The sequence below is a fragment of the Nipponia nippon genome, unplaced genomic scaffold (assembly GCF_047370975.1).
Source record: "Nipponia nippon isolate SJK-2023a ecotype South Korea unplaced genomic scaffold, ASM4737097v1 scaffold_2, whole genome shotgun sequence".
Taxonomy (NCBI): Eukaryota; Metazoa; Chordata; class Aves; order Pelecaniformes; family Threskiornithidae; genus Nipponia; species Nipponia nippon.
The window spans coordinates 30,819,370-30,836,228 of record NW_028262336.1 but is presented as its reverse complement, the minus strand read 5'-3'; the positions used below and the strand labels follow the sequence as shown (position 1 = coordinate 30,836,228).

Here is a 16,859-nt window from a genome sequence, read left to right as displayed (position 1 = left end):
CATCCTACAGTTTCATGCCAGGGACTACAGTTTCTGGGATAGATGCCACCGCTGCTTCTAATCAATTGTTTTAAGATGACACTACTTCACCATGGCTGAAAGTGCCACTCTTGGGGACATATGAAAATAATTCCTTCATTTTTAGGTCAAACATTGCCCTACAGCACCGCACAGCCCACATTACAAGAGAAACTGAAGTGAGAAGAGGCCCATTCTGGTATTGCGATGCCCAGAACAGAGCACAGAGCTCCTAGTGTGGTCCCATCTGGAATGTCGTTTAATATCCAAGTCAATGAGGTTTCGAGTCAAGAGGATTAGCTTAATCCAACTAGTCCCCCCTCCTTGGGGATAAGGGAGGGGAGCAGTAGCTTAGGTTTCAACCTCAAGTGATACCTCATTAATTTAGAAAAACCCCCAGCTAAGAGAGGGGATGTAAGGCCTGAGAATTCTCACACACAAAAAAAAAGAAAAAAATCCAGCATTAGCAAGCCCTAATCCATTTGCTGTGATAGCTATTTATCAAACCATAAAGAAGCAACGAACAGATTAATTAAATTTTGTCTTAGTAAAGGCTCAGTTGTAAGGAAAACTTGAACTTGTTATAGTTTTCCTGCTGAACAACATGAAAAATTCAGACAAGATTGATGCTTCTGAATCCCTTGGGTCTGAGGAGCAGCTTGCAGTACCTGAAGCAGCATCTCTTCCCTTTGGTACACCCATTTAGTTAAGGAGTAAACAAGGCACACCTTATCTGCACTAGATCTCTCTGCCTGCTGAGCCTTAATTAGAAGCTGAGCATATTCAAGAAAATTGGGATAAATTATCTCAGACAGCATTCCCAGGAATTAGATCAAAGGACACACTGGCACCTGCAGAGGGCCAAGGAGGAACAGCAGGAGCCAAAATTACCCACCTTGCCCTGCAGCCCCCACTGTTTGATACACAAATAATCCTACAGCAGCAAGGCTCACCTCTGCCACAAAGCTACAAAGAGCCTTTACCCGGGAATCAGTGAAAACACGCAGAGGTGGGAAAGCACTGAAAACACGCAGAGGTGGGAAAGTATCTGAGGAACTGACTCCTTCTGAAAGACACCTCACCTCAGGCAAACTCACCAGGACGAGGGAGGAATTTCCAGAGCACATTTGTTCCCAGCCTAAGGGTGTTTTCACTGCAGTACAAATTTGCTGAGTCAGGCCAAACCCAGAATTTCATGAACTGTATTTTCGGTGCCCTGCACCCATGAAAACCAGGCCACGTGTTCTCATGAAAGTGTTCTCATGCACACAAGCAGGACTTTAGTTAAGCCACTGTAGTAGGCAGGCCTATCATTAGGCAATTTTGATTTGATATTAAACATGGCTGAATTTGGGAGTCAGAACGTAGGCGGCTTTTTGATAGCTGACACGCTTCTTGATTTCACAGGCTGCAAAGGGTGACTGGGAAAATGCCAGGACTAGAAGAATTTTTCAGTAAAGAATCCAGTGCTTATAATGATACCTGCCTGTAGTTTCCCAGCTGCCGAGCACAAACGAGATAACAACTCAGTGAATTGTTCACATATAATCGGCCATCTAATTGTGCGTGCAACTGCCAGGCTGGAATATGCAAATCCACCTGCAAAATGAATATGTGCATTCTGAAAAGTGAACTTCTTTAAAAGGTCTATGGTGACCGGCAGCCAGCAAGGTCTAGTTCCAAATTTCTTCTACGACCTTATCACGAAAATAAATGGCACTCAGTTAAGCTCTCAATCCACTTCTGACCATTTGACTTTGAGGTGACTTTTCCTAGCTACTAAACTGCCTTCCCTACAGTCATCCTTCACACCTGTTGTGAGACCATATATAAACTTCAGGAAGGTTCTTCGTCAAGGTAAAGCGCACCAGCTCTGCTCCATCTCCTGGAACAGTTCAGAAAGCCAGTCCCCGCATTTTAATCGTAAAGCAGCTGACAGTAATTGCTTGTTCTGTCTTGCTTCCAAGCAAATGAGAACAAGGACCTAAGGAACAATAGAGTAGAAATGACACTTGTGAAACAAGCATGTTGTAAGTCCTAGATAATCAACTATGACAAATGCATTCATAAATGTATAATTGTTACATGAAGCGGGGGGGGGGGGGAAGCTGGAGAGGTACTGTGTTCAGACTCACAGATCATTGAAATTAAGAGAAGGAAAAGAAACAAGCCACCTGGGGCTAACACAGAATCATCACCAATGGTAGCTCATTAATAAAAGGCCCTAAGGAAATAACATATGGCTAAATGGGAAAATTCAAAAGGCTGGACTAGCATGCAGTTGCATGTTTGGAAAACCAGTCATAATGAAGGCAATGATAAACGATTGTGAGCAAAAAACAAGAGGGGAATCAGAAGAGCCAAAATTGAGTTTGAAAAATAAATAGCCCAAAGTATTAAAACAAATCAACTAGAGGTCCTTTCAGGATTTGTCTACATTAGTGCTTCAGTTCAGATCAGGTGCATGCTTTTGAAGCAAATCTCTTCATCTTCACTTAATATACTGTGTTCATGTCTCAGAGCAGACAATCTAGATTCTTCTCAGATGAAACTAAACCAGAAGATGCACTCCAGAAACGCACTGACTGTGCTCCAGTTGCTAAGTGGTGGTCACTTTATGGGACCAGGCCAGAACAAATCTAAAATAAAAGCCCCTTGAAATTTGTAGAGTGTGTGGATCCTGCCTCCTCATCAGTACCAACCGTTCTGCTTTGTAGGCCTTCTCCTACTGGCCATCACCATGTGCTAGCATATACACAGCCTCAGGGTCTCTGAATCTTGAAATGAGAATCTGAAATGAAATCTGAACCAGGAAATGTGTGAAGTAACCTGGGCACTCACTAGATTGGTGAGGCTTCAGGGAAACAGTCACCGCAGACACTACATTTCTGAGAAGCTAAAGGATTCCTTTGCACCCGTCTTTAGCACTACAGATGTTGAGGCGATACCTATCCCAAACCTGCATTTTTTTAGCTCCTAGAACAGTCTGACTAGGGGGGGAATGTGTCAGCAATAGTGGCTTATGCTAGAGCACAGGAATGAGTTTAAAAAGGACCCACTTTCTAGATTTACCTTCACGAGTCTGGGTGAAATCAAGTCATGTTCTTACACAAATAAGTAAACCCATTAAAAACAGTCCCTGTTTCCATGGCTGGGAGGACAGCACAGTTTTGTACCTTTTTTCCAGAAAGCTGAAGAGCTGAGTTACGTACCAGTAGGCCTCACAGATTAAAATAGTTTAAAAAGAGAACAAGATGTCCCCAGAAGATCACTCAGATGTGGTCATTTCTCACAAATCTGGTTTCTGTCCTACAAAAATCACGTGTTATCTGTTTTCTACAGCATATTGGTAAAGGCACTGGAGAACTGTTTGACAAAACTTTGCAGGCACTTGAAAGACTGCCAGCAAAGGCCCTGCAGAAGTCACTACAGGTGTGGGGTGGATGTGATAGAGCCACTGCAGTTTAATGAGGCAGTACTCATCGGCTGATCTGCCGAGGTTCTCCATGCCATTGTAACAGAGTGACTTGCACTCAGGTGCCCATGCTCTGCAGACACAAAATGATCCTTGGGCTGTGAGACCAGGTAATCTCATATGGCAAAAACGATCTAAAAATCAGGAAGCAATGACGTGAAAATCAAGAATCAATTTTCGTCATGGGCAAAGGTGGCAATGAGACCCTTCCACTGCCACGCTAGGTCTGCCATCTTTAAACACAGGCACTGATGACCTGGAAAGGGAATTAGGCAGGGAGGCAGCAACATTTCCAAATGGTGCGCAGTTATTTAGGTTAGTCAGGCAATAAGATTTTCCAGAGGGATGGACAGTAGCTATATGATGCCAAGCAAAATTTAATGCTCATAAATAATGCACAGTGCAGGTGAAAACTGTCTTTCATTGTTGCAGAGCACTGCCAGAACTGCATCAGCTCAGCAAAGGGCTATGCGTGCCACTTCAGATGAGTCCAGGGTACCCCGACTCGGGGTCTGAGTGCAGTCCAAGAACTAAGATATTTTGGCTCTAGAAGAAATGGCCTACAGAACAATGCAGAGAGATTATCATTCCAGCTTCCTACATAAGCAGAGGTGCAGGCACAGCTGGGAAAAGGCACTGGTCACCTCATTTCAAAGTCAGCATCACAGAAGTTACTATTGATCACTGACCTTCTGCTGTCCTCTTCCATCTGCCAACTCAGTCAAAATAAGCTAAGTTAGTTTAAACAGTTTATACAGTAGGGTTTTGCTGCCACAGTAGACTCACTTTGATTGGAACAGGTTAAGGAGTACTCACACAGGCAATTATGCCATCAAATCAGAGACAAAATAAGTTCCTTATGCAGTGAGGTGTGAGAAATAGCTGGCGACAAGCTTGGAGGAGTGCGAAGGGGTAAAGAATACGACAACATTTAACTGCAGCACCAGAAACAGCATGGATTGACTGTAGCCAAACACTGGCAGGCAATTCGAATGAGGCTATTCAGTTATCTAACACCATTAACTGTAAGTGCATGTAATGCGTTTTAATGTGATGGTAGACAAAATCTTTTGAGTAACCGTCTTATGAATCAATCTTTCCAGGCCTAGTGTGGTAAATGTTAAGCCAAGAGGATCCAGAAGAGTAAACTGAGAGCATGTTCTCATTGAAATCTCTCTTTGGACATGCTGCAGGACATTTGTGACTTGTCCCAGCTGTTAGCACCCAAGGGTAAAATGCTTGCAGTCAGTAGAAACTCCAAAATGCACCCAAGGCTGCTGAGGTAACACTCCTGTCCTCTCGCCACTACGCAGGCAGAGACAGGTAGTGGCCCTAGCACTCAGAGAAGCAGCTAAGCAAACTTTGTGGTCATCCTGGCAGCTGCAAGGCCGTATCTGCTTAGATCAGCAGTTCATTTCCCATGTATACAGAGGGCTTGGGCTCGTCAGCTCTCTCCATTCACTTACGCTGCATGGGGCACTATCTAATAGACATGCAGGGAGCAGTTTGAATTCACTAGGCGCTGTCACAGGAGAAGGATGGGGAAAGAGTTAAAAGTAGATAGACATTGGCTATCACATGGTACTCCCGTTTTTGCAATCTCAATGCTCATGTTTTTTGGCCACAAAAGAATATATACGTTGGAATTGCTTGTTTGGGGGTGGAGGAAACGGGTGTTATGTTTATCTGTAACCATCGCTCTCACGCAGTGTTGTATGTACTTGTTCGGTTAGCCAGGAACCAGTATGCCCAAACAGTCTTATGCACACAAGTAAACAAAGCTTGAAGTTGTTACTTAGGCTGTGCTTACGTGGTTACTTTAATCCAATACAAGTCTATGCTGCCACTGGCTGAGGCTGCTTGGCTCTTGCCTTTACTGCACAGCACATCAGCACGCTCCTGCTCCCTGTCCAGGGCTTTCGTGCACCAAGAAATCAAGTAGCCAAACAGTGATCCAGATCAGGGAACCAATTCACCTGCAAACAGATCTTTTTTTTCCTGTTAGGTTGGTTTTCAGACGATCAACATGGCACAGCATGCAACTGCAGTGGCATTTATACCAGAAGCATTTCAACGGAAAGGAGAGGTCAGGGGAATGTGGTGGCCTTTCCAGCATAATCATCTGCTTATCCGTAGGCTCATACTTAAGTTCTCTTGCTGTCAAAAGGAACTTAGGCACATACTTAAAACTGATCGTGTGTCTCAGATGCTGTATAGAGCTTTCTAGCAGTTCTAAATTCTACCATAAATAAAACTCTATTCTACGCATAAAACCTCTACAAACAAGTTTCACAAAAGTAAAATTCTCTATGTATGACGGTCATCATTGATATTATGCAATATTTGTATACCAGCATGAAGTCATAAAATACAGACAAGAAAAAGAAAATTACCTGAGATCATCTTACAACTGTCGTTCCAACAGTGTACATTCATTTGAGAGCTGATCGAAACTCAGAACTTCTTTTCTCATCAAAGTTTGACGTTTTGAAATTTGGTTCTGGTCCAAGGACAAAACCAAGTATTTCAGTAATTTCTCAGTAAATGGACAATCTGAAGGAAAACAAGAATTAAGAGCTATCTGGTTTCCAGAGTCAATTTTAGAACTTTGAATTTTCATTTTAAAATACATTCTCTTTTATGGAAGTTCTCTTACTTCATATTTTCCTGTTATTTCATGACTAATCAATAGAATTATGCACTGACTAATACCGACATGTCATAATATGACATATCATAATTTAAATATCCTTCTATTCTACCAAAAAGTGTTATTTTTAAAACTATTAAGGGCAGTTGCTGCCTAGTACTGATCAAAACACCTTTTTTTCTCTCATAGGATAGTTTGATGCTTTGACACAGAAAAGAAAGGAAGATAAAATATTTCAGTCAGCACTGAGCAGAAGCTATTCTAAATTACATTTAGAATAAAATAAAAAATAAAACGTAAGTGATAGAATGTTTGAACTGCATGTCATATTGTATGTACTACATCAATGCTAACAGCGCATACAATATCTAGAAATAGTTTAAAACAATGAAAAATACAAAATAAAACAGAATAAAAAATATTTTTAAATAAAAAAAAGACATTACAGTTATGTAAAATTAGGTTATTTTCCAAAACAAAATGTGCAGCAGGAGGAAGAGTAGCAATCCATTTCATTCTGCTGCAATTTTTGAGCCCAAATCTGGCTCCATCTTACTGATGAAAGCATTTTTCTTTGAAGCTGATATGACCACTTCGGTAAGAATAGCAAAAAAAAAAATTGGCTTGGAAAATGTCTTTCTCAAAGAGAAGGAAGTGATTAAAAAGAAATCTATTACACCAAATTCTTCTGTTTTTTTTTAACACTTCTGTGTTACTACTAATTAACAATCATGCCTTATCTCTAAGTTTTCTCTAATAACCTTCAGGTGACCTGGAATATACCAGGGTAATACCCAAGTAATTTGCCCCAGCACATTTAAAATGCCAAGACAAGAAAATTCAACGCATGGCCTCTCTGTGATTTTTTTCATTTGTAGGGAAACGTACTTCTGCAACATCTTTAGCTCTGCTGAGGCCTCTGCAACGAAAGGGAAAAGCCCGAAACGCTGTCCGTCTGTTCCAGCAACCCGACAGAGACCCACCAAACTGCTGAGCAAAGATAAAACTGGAATTTGCAGCTGCGAAGCACAGAAAAAAGGCAAGACACCCACGAGCTGCAGTCGTGCAGAGGCACATTCCTCCTGGGAGATAAGGCTGCGGCGGGCAGCTCCTCAGAGCCAGCAACGGGCCCATGCCGAAGTAACGTGCTGAGATATTGGTGTCTTTCAGAGAGCACTCAAGCGTTTCTGTTGCCTGAACTGCAAGGCAGATTTTATTTAATTAGGTCTCAAAAAAAAAAAAAAAAAGGGCCCAGGTTTCTGGGCCCTCGACACGCCATTTGCAACACGTGCAGTTGTGCGTGGTGGCCATTACATCTCCAGGAACCACCAGGCCCCCACCTGCCCCTCAGGCCCTGCCAGGGCTTACCTAACTGGTGTCCTAAGCAACTAAAAAAAAGAAAAAGTAAAATTAAGAAAAAATAAAATAAAGGGTTATTTTAGATTCAGGGTCCAAACGGGTGGACGGCTGTTCCTAAAGTCCCCCCTGTCAGGAGGCTGCCGGACAGGCATCACTCACATCATGGCTGCCCCTCCCTGCACACCCCAAAACTGCTGCATGCCCAGGGCCGCCTCCTGCTGCTGGCTGCCGAGCCCTGAAGCAAGGTGGACACGAGGCTTTTTGGGCAAGGCCGTTGCCACCCTTTGCTCCTCCATGAAGGATGAACATCTCCGTGCTTATCGCTTGGCACAGCATAAGGTGCCGGGAGGAAGGAAGTCAGAGTCGGCTGGGTGCTCGGTTTCTCTCTTTCCCCAGCCCTCAAAGAGCCTGAGATGTAAGGAAGCCCATTTACATAAATGGAAGAAATTCTCCTAATGAAGACTGGAGAAAACAGCTTCATCACCAGCAGCAGCCCCCCACTGTGCTTGAGATTGGATTTTCAGAACCTGCTCCAGACAGACTCCGCAGCGAGCCAAGGTCGGAGACGGCGTCTGGCAGTGACAACAAAACCCCACATCTTCTCGGGGGAAATAAACATTTGAAGCTGGAGGATACCTGATCTGTATCTTAATATTGTCCCTGATTTAACAGGAAACCATTTCATTAAAATGTGGTGGTGTGAGGGAGGAAGACTTGTTCACCTCCTAACATCTCCCTGCAAATCTTACCCTGAGCACAGCTGTCGATGAGGAGAAACGAGGGGGGCTTTTCTCACAACCTGAGAATGACAGAGCATTATATGAAGGGGAACTCTGGCACCTGCTTTTAAAATAAGCAGTTAATTTCATTTCTATGTGTCTATAAAGCTCATATGGGTTACAATGACACATGCTCAGATGCAGCCTTTCATCGCCAAGTGTTTTTCAAAGAGTTTTACAAACTCAGCTGGTTCTGCAAAACTGTATAAGCACACATGCACATTAGCACATTGCTGCCTGTTCCTTTTTTTAAAGCAGCAGTGCAAAGCAGGAGATAATTTAAGGAAAGTAACAGCATGCCCTCAAACATCTTCATTGCGCTTGCTGGGACATAGCAGCTCTTGAGTATTCATCTGCTGAGCTACATGCACCTTTTATCCAAACATCCATGGCCGTACTGGAACTGCACTGACCCAGATTTCATGCAGGGACTTAGGGGGTGCCCAGGTCCTGGCCCTATAAGATATGTAGGTAGGAGTTCCAGTGAAAGCCAAGTGCCTGCATGCCTGTGAGGCTCTAAATTCCAGATATCCTGGGGTGAACAGCTTACGGACTCAGGGTGGGACAAACTCCCTGCAGTAAAAGCTAGTAGGCAGAGAATTACACAACCCATAGTTACCATCGCTTGCCTTGCAGTAGGCACTCTCCAGCCTCACAACCATCTCACACCATCCTGATGCAAGTCCCTTCCCAGGCAATTTTCCACACAAGTATGGATACTGAGTGACCCTTCCAGAGGGAATGTTCCCTGTTGCAGTGAGCTACAACCCAGAGTGTAATCCTCTGGTCCACTGTCAGCAGACTGGGAAAGCATCTTCTGCAGCTGGCTGCAGAGAGAAGAGCAGCACAGAAATAGAGTCTCACGATACAACGATTGAAATGCCAGGCAGGTGTGCGTATGCCAGCAGGCATCTTTAGGCATACAGACAGTGAATGGGCAGTAAGTACAAAAGCCAGAAAACACAGACCCAGGTTGCTGTGGGAAGGCATTAGAAGACTATCAGAACCTGGCTTATGGGCTTTGGTGTCCAGATTTTGGTTAACTACTTACTGCTGGGCAAACAGTTGGAAACTCTTTGTTTTACAGTGAAAGTAAAGCCCTAGTATCTGTTCCCAGCCAAGTAAGCAAGCCTCAGCTTTCAGAAAAGTGCCTAGAGTTCAGTGTAAGGAAAGAGTCTCCTGCATAAGAGGAGGTGATCTGAGGCAGGAGAGTTTCTCCTAGGTTCAGATACCAGGTTATTAGATATAAAACCAAGACCCTAGCCTTTTATGGCTATTCAGGTTCTTGCCATCAGGCCTTAATCTGTATTCTTACCTTCTTTAGTCCAACCTGCAGCAGCCCCATCTGCAGAGGACAGCGGTTTTCTTGGCCACACCGGTCCAAATACACAGCAGTCAGTCCTGAAGGCTGATGAAGTTCTTCGCCAGCAAACTGGAAGTGGTGGACCACACAAGGGCCACCTTAATCAGGCAGGTCTCTCAGCTGTAGCAGTAAATCTTCATCTCTGGTCACCTTGACTTTGTCCACACTGTCAAGGTGGCTGGCCTGGAGTCCAGACCTGATCTTGGTGATGTAAGTGGTGTGAGCTGGTAGCATCAAAAGTGCCCACAGGAGCAAAGCATGAGTGTAAGCTAATCCCCTCCTACACCTACCCTTTCCTGCCTAGAGAGCAAACTGCTGCACTCCAGGTAACGGCCAGAGAAAGCCAACACACAGGGAGTGTGAACAGGGAGTTCAGGCTAAAGTGTGAACACACGGCCTAAAATAATGAGACACTACACACACATTTTCTGTGTTTATCGCTTTTTATCTCGAACAATTTATGGACAACTTAGGAAATCAAATATAAGAGTGCCAAAGGCCATAATTTGGATGATTTAGTTCTAAAATTTGTTTATTCCCTCACTCTCTCTTGAATTTTCTTCTTCCTGATTAGACCACTTGCTTTTCATAGTCAAGTGTTTTCTCAAACCGTTTCATTATTTTCCTTTGCTTCAAGTCTCTCCCTTTTTTACTGAAAAATACCAAGTTTGGCCATCCCTCTTTCCCTTACTCCAGGTTTGGTAGCTTTTATTTCCCCAGATTCTCTCCCTTTTTCATTTTTTAAATGAGATATCTTGCCTCCTATTGATCCTCCAGGGAAAGGCTCTTGGAAGGAACAGACTTACTAGCTGGTAATATATACAAAGCTACAAATAAACATAATAGCTATATAAATATAGATGACTTTTCCTGCAAAGTGTCTCCTAAGACTCTTCCTACTCCTGGGAAGCTGTACATCAGAGAAATATAATCATGAGCAGTATAAGACTTAGAAACAGGCATTCTTATGAACACATCTTGACTTCTGCTTCTGAAGGTGACAGGCACAGTGCCTCATGCTGCCTTTTTTCTGAGCTTATACCTTCCACTTTGTGCTTCTTTCACTCTTCCAGCAGTGGAGGATGTGGAGAAGCATGTCTACAAAAGCAACACCAGAGATGATATGAATGGTAGCAAAGACAGTGGGCAGATCTGGAAAAGCCCTGCATCTAAAAAGCACTACCTTAACAATATTTGATATTAAAAGAGATCGGTTGCTTTTATCATGGCATTGGGAGAGTGGAGAAACAGAGATCCCATCTTCCCCCCCCTTTTTTTTTTAAGGTCCATGAGACAAGGGGAAGATGCATTTCAGAAACTAAATCCATGGATTTCTCAAACCTAAAAGTAGGAACCTGCCTCTCTCAAACAGATGGCAAGCTGTAGGAAGCCAGGCAGAAACAACACTCATATTTTACAGTGAGAGTGATTAACTAGTAGAAGAGGCTCTCCAGAGGAGGGACTAGATTAGCTTTCACTTGAAATCTTCATTTGAAGTTTGGCTACCTTTCAGAGAGAAAAACTATCCCAAACCGTTCTTGTTGGGCCAACTCAAAACAGGTTGGAGTATGGCAATAAGCAGAGTCTGAGATAGCCAGTAGATTAACCTAAATGATCTAAGGCACCTTCTGGCCCTTAAGGTGTGTACGACTCTATGAAGCCAGGAGAGTGAAGTTCTAACAAAATGCTTTGAGACTTGCTGTACACCTCACCTGATCTCCTCCATAACTTCTGCAGAGGACGTGACAGGAGTTCCTCACACAGCTCACTGGCCATGGACAATGACAAAAGAACTCAAATAGAAGAACTCAAAAGAGAAGAAATAGGTTCAAGAATGCATTGAAGAAGAGATAAGTGTAGAATATGTGAAAATTAACCTAATTATAGAAAGACACCTGAAACAGCCTGAAAGTCAAGTGAGTGCAAGTACCTCCAAACTGCAGTTTCCTACAATAGAAAGAGGATTGACATATCCTGTTTGAAATGGTTCATTTCCTGACAATGAGGCTCAAATCAAAAAATAAAATTGAACAACTTCATGGTAAAAAGTACTGTAGAAAACCTACGAAGAACTGGACAAGGGAAAAAAGATGCTTCAGGCATTTCCATTGAAATTCTGTCCGACCCCCAAGTAAGGGACAGAACTTTGAAAGATATCAGAAACAAATGGCATCTGTTTATCTGAAGTCAGAAAAAGTCTTTATCTTTCCCTAACCATGCCTACAACACACCAGTATGGAGAAGCCAGCAGGCTTTCCATAAACTCCAGAAGGCTCTCAACCGAATCCTACATGGTATTTTCAAATAAGGGACACACATAGCAAAGAGGAGAAAACTCATTGAAATTAATTGGCCTACCTAGAGAGTCTTCCCTCTGCCAAAAGTTGCTTTTTCTTTTTTTTTAAAGGGCTCTGTTGCTAGCACTGATCAAAGTCAAAACAGTTGAACTCTCAGTAAAATCTTCCAAAATTTTTACTTTCACCCAGGTCTGAAGAAAAACTGACACCTGAATGAGGAAATAACTGGTATGCAGGCAACCTGCTAGACTTTATTTTCAGGACTTAAAAAAAACCCAACCTATTATTTTTCAAGGAATGTTTGTCAGAAATCTTTTAGGAGAACTCTGCAGAAGCTCTGATTTTTGGACCTGGGTGACATCAAGCAAGTTGTTGATCCTGCAAATTTTCAGGTATGCGCTCAGCTTTGTGCAAGTAAGCAGTCAGATTGACATCAACAGGGCAAGCAAAGTAAACACATGTTCGCCCCCAGATCCAAGGAGAAATCAATGACGTAGGAAAAAACCAAAGCATGTGCATGTATTTGCAAGAATGAGATACCTTGATGACCATCTGGACTTCCTAATTTTCATCCTCACAAAAATACCTTAGCAAATACTTCTGGTAAAACCTTCTACCATGGACTCCAACCGGCTTCAGTGGGTTGGCCAAATTTACCATTAAAAGAACCCATAACATTTCTGTGGATTCTCACATGAGGAAGACCACTATTGTACTGTCTTAAATGCCAGCGTTTAAGGACCATGTAATTCAAATCATAATAACACTCAAAGGGGGCTCTTGCTCTTCATAGTGCAATTAACTGGGGGTTTTAGACCACAGCTGTTTTTAGAGTTCCCAGAGGTCAAGAGGAATGTCACGTGCAGGAGCGATTATAATGCTGTGATTTACAATCCTCCTCCCAGTCATCGGCCCCACTTGTCTCCGAGTGATTACTCAGTGTCAGCGGAGGCTGTGGAGAAGCCGGCAGCACAGACCTACACAAGGAGAAGTGCCGCACTTCTCGGTAGTGATTCACCCACCGAGCACAGAAACCCATCAGAGAAACCTGCTGCAGCCTTCTTCAACTGGAACGATGGGCTGCTTCTACGCTGCCTTGTCGGCATGCTTCCCAGCACCCCTTCCCTGACCCTCTGTGCTGCCCTGGCCTCAGACTGTCTGCAGGGATGCCACGAGAGCCCCTCGGTTGGTACGACAGGATGGGAACTTCATCAGTGGCTTTCCCAGAGCTGCCCAAACCCCTTACGCACCTGCAGGATAACACAGCGCCGGCCAAACCCCTGCACACCCAGACTGCTCCCTGCCCCTCCACAGACCCACGTGTCTCCTCCTCCGAGGTCGCTCGTCAGCTGGTGCACCAGTGTGGGGGGACTGCAGCAAGCTCTGGCACCAGAAGGAAGTCCCGCTTGATACTTGTCCTGCCACCAGGCCCACGGACATCCTCCACCCACGCAGAGCCCGGGCAGCGCCAGCCGGTGCTGCAAGCCTCTCTGGCCACAGCACTGCGTGCGCAGGCCTGACACCATTTTGTCACGTGCAAGGCTATTGCGCCACATCCTCCCTGTCCCAGCCAAGCCCTCTCCACCCACCCCAGAACGTAAGCTGCAATGCCGGGGTGCTGCAGAGGGACAAGCCCAGCTGGTGCTGTCTCCAACTCAGGCAGGCACCTGGTATGGGAATGCACCTCCCAGCACATGGAGAGCCCAGGTCATAGAATCATTTAGGTTGGAAAAGACCTTTAAGAACATTGAGTCCAACCAAGGTGATGGGGTCCCTTGGGGACGGAGAAGGAGGCACATAAGAGGATCCATGAAATGACTCCAGCTCTGGCCTACCCATTTACCAGAAGCTGCGACCCCCCTGATCTCTGCCACAGGCCACCTGCCCACACCTCATTCCGGCTTGCCACCAACATTTAAGCCCAGGTCTCATGAGAAGTTCAGGTGACGGAGCTTGCAGTCTCTGGGTCGGGCTAGCAGAGGATGGTGGGGGAGCGCTTCTCAGGAGGTGACTAAGGCAGGAGAGGAGGAAGAAGGAAGGAGAAAGGCAGGTGCAGCACCAGCACACAGCATCCATGCCTCTCGGTGCGCTCCATCGCCCCTATGGCATATCCCAGGACCATCACATGGGCATTACTGTCAGCTCTGTCGATCACAGGTGACTCCTGCAGACTGCAGCCCAAAGCACAGCCTGAGACATGGTAAGATCTCAGGACAATCCCAAGCATCTAAGCATTCATTGAACAAATAGGCACACATCTTTTAAAGCCAAATCTTGGGCCCATCAATCAGCAGGTGACGGTCCTTTTGCAATTCTCTAACCAGAGAATATCAGCCACAGTGCAAACATCTCTCAGCAGCTCTGCCAGTATATCCAGCCCAGGGAGAGAAACCCTTCGCAGCTCTATCTCCTGATCCACCAAATGACTTTTCAGCGAAGCTTAACAAGGGTGCCAGAGCAAGCCAGTAGCAATTTCTCTGAGCACATGGAACATGGAAGAGCCACCACATCAAAGCCGGGGAGGCCACTACTGACCTGGAGGCCAGTCAGTGTAGGAACACCAGGGTGAAAGTCCCCATGAAGGAGCAGCTGAGCATGACCCAACATACCAATATCCCCCATCTTCCAGCTCAGCCTGCATCCTGCATAACAAACAAAGCCTCGGGGTCTGGAGTTTCTTGAAAACTACTTTTCCAGCCCAAGATTACGCAGATTTTCCTTCCTGATGATAGTCCTCCTTTCTCTGGCAGGAATTCTAAGCTCTCCTAATGCGGCTCAGATGAATCTGACCAGCATCACGAGTGCACTGGTTCATTTTTTGTTTCGTTTATTTTTTCCCTTTTGGCTGGGTGTAGCTGTTACGTAATTTTTTTCATCAATATATGGGAGGGCATTATCTATAGGGGATTACAGGGATTACTAAGGCAAACCATTTGCACTTCCCAGTCGCTGGTACAACTTGCAATATCCTACCCTGCCTCACAGTTAGCAAGTTGGAGGATCAAACAATTTTGGTTTGATTCTCCTCCAGCATGCTGACACAGCACAAGTCTGGTGTCTACACTTTGAGCGCGCTGGGCAAACATACAGATTGCTTCAGGGCAGGAGGGAGGGATGCGCTTTGGTTTTTCCCCCCAACGTTCCTACACGCCTCTGTGGCCTGTACTTAGCGTGGGTCCCTTCAGCTTCTCCACGCAGACCCTTTACTCCTTTCACACCCTTCTCCATCAGACTTTTCACTCAGCGTGGTCTGTTATGACCATGGCTGGAGCCACTGACTGTTGAATGGGATGCTCGGCCCCATTCACCCCTCCACCCCAGTGCTATGGATCCTAGCACTGCTAAGGTGCCTACCTCCTTGACATTTAAGGAGCGAGTGTGTTTCTTTCATGACATTCCCACTCACTGAGCAAGAGAATGGGAGTGATGCCCATGCATTAATAAGATAATAAACATCCCGCTCTTTACATTTTCCTCAGTCATATATCTTCCAGGTACCAAGGCATATAGGTGGAACAGATTATATATGACATTTTCATTCTGCTCGTCACATACAAAAAACAGTGGAGCAGACAGCCTGTGAGAACACTGAGTATGCAACACGCCTTCTCCGCCCTGCCTTACCCCGCTGCTGCTTCCAAGGTGAATTGTGAAGGGAAACTCAAAATTAAAGCCTCTTTCTCACTGCATGTAACTTTCACGTCAGCCCTCAGCAGAATATTGAGCTGAACTTACCTCATTACCACAGTCAGAAGCTCCGGGAGAGCCCTGCACGCATTAGGCGTTCGCCAACCAGCCCCTGCGTGCAAGCGTCATCTGAGTCCTCGTCAACAAAAGTTCAGAAGTCTGCAAACCCTGCTAAGGTGGCTAAAGGATTCCCCTTGGGAGAAAGTGCATCGTACTGTCAGGAGACATCTGCTCCTACAGAACTCAGCCAGAGGCCTCTTACTGATTCAGTGTAGCCGCACTATCTCCCAAAACTATCCTCAACATAAATGTGTTGAAGATTTCAGTAAGCCAGATTTTCCATGTGCCAGTTAGCGTTCTCCAAACAAGGTTGACTTGGCAGCCTAAGCACAATACAAAAATAACAGGGACAAAAACTCTCCCAGGTTTATAGCGAGCATTACCTCCCATTAAAAATGCTTTTAGAAGGCAACCTTGAATACTCCAGAACTGGAATCTGTCAATGCATCACTCCCCCTCTTAACCAGCATTCAATAAGTGGTGACTCTCCCACTCCTCCGCAGCATTGCACAAATAGCTGTGCAAAGAGGAGCGGCGTTAGCCTAAGGTAGTCCACCAGCTGCAGCCTGCGTGTTTTTAAAGGTCTGTTGAAGCAGCACTAAGAAAGCAACACATTACATAGGTCACGGAGAGTAACACGTTTTTAATCTTCCCTTCGTGCAGCAGTTGGGAAAATGCATGTTTTGGCTCTGTATCAATTCTCACTTTTATCCTATCTGAACCTCATAATTCTAGGAAAGGACACAATAATGATTCCCTTTTCAATTTCCCTTATTCTGTTTCAGTGGGTGGAGGGACATAGCACCAGTCCCAATGCATTTATCAAGCATCTGATTTGCTATAGTTTGTGTTTTCCCAAGAGCTCTTCAGTCAGATGTTACGTGAAAATCATGCCAGCAACAAAGTTTGAAACAAGTGAATCATAACGTCTAAAAGGCCAATAAAAAGAACCTCACATTTTAAACAATACTCATGATTTTTAAGCCCATGATTACATGCCACGAGTTCAAAATATCTGGGGGATTTGCCTTATGATTCTTGAACATTTGTGCTGGAGACACTGGCAGTGCTGGACAGATCCTAGGAGCCTCTCTGAGCAGAAATAACGTATGGCAGGCCGGTCACGTCTTAAGAGAAATTTCTGCGACTCCAACAGGACTGCTTTAAATTT

At 44.7% G+C, this 16,859-nt stretch overlaps 1 long non-coding RNA gene across 2 annotated transcripts in view; it reads right to left on the bottom strand.

The window, feature by feature from the left end:
- Nucleotides 1-16,097, bottom strand: part of LOC148055721 (uncharacterized) — a 41,517-nt gene extending 25,420 nt beyond the window's left edge. The window contains exon 1 of one of the 2 annotated variants that reach the window (XR_015705135.1): nt 15,677-16,097. This is a non-coding gene — a long non-coding RNA (uncharacterized LOC148055721). Of the gene's footprint in view, nt 1-5,886; nt 6,036-15,676 lie in introns of those variants that run through there. The other variant, XR_015705134.1, reaches the window with a different exon arrangement.
- Nucleotides 16,098-16,859: the final 762 nt, after the last annotated feature.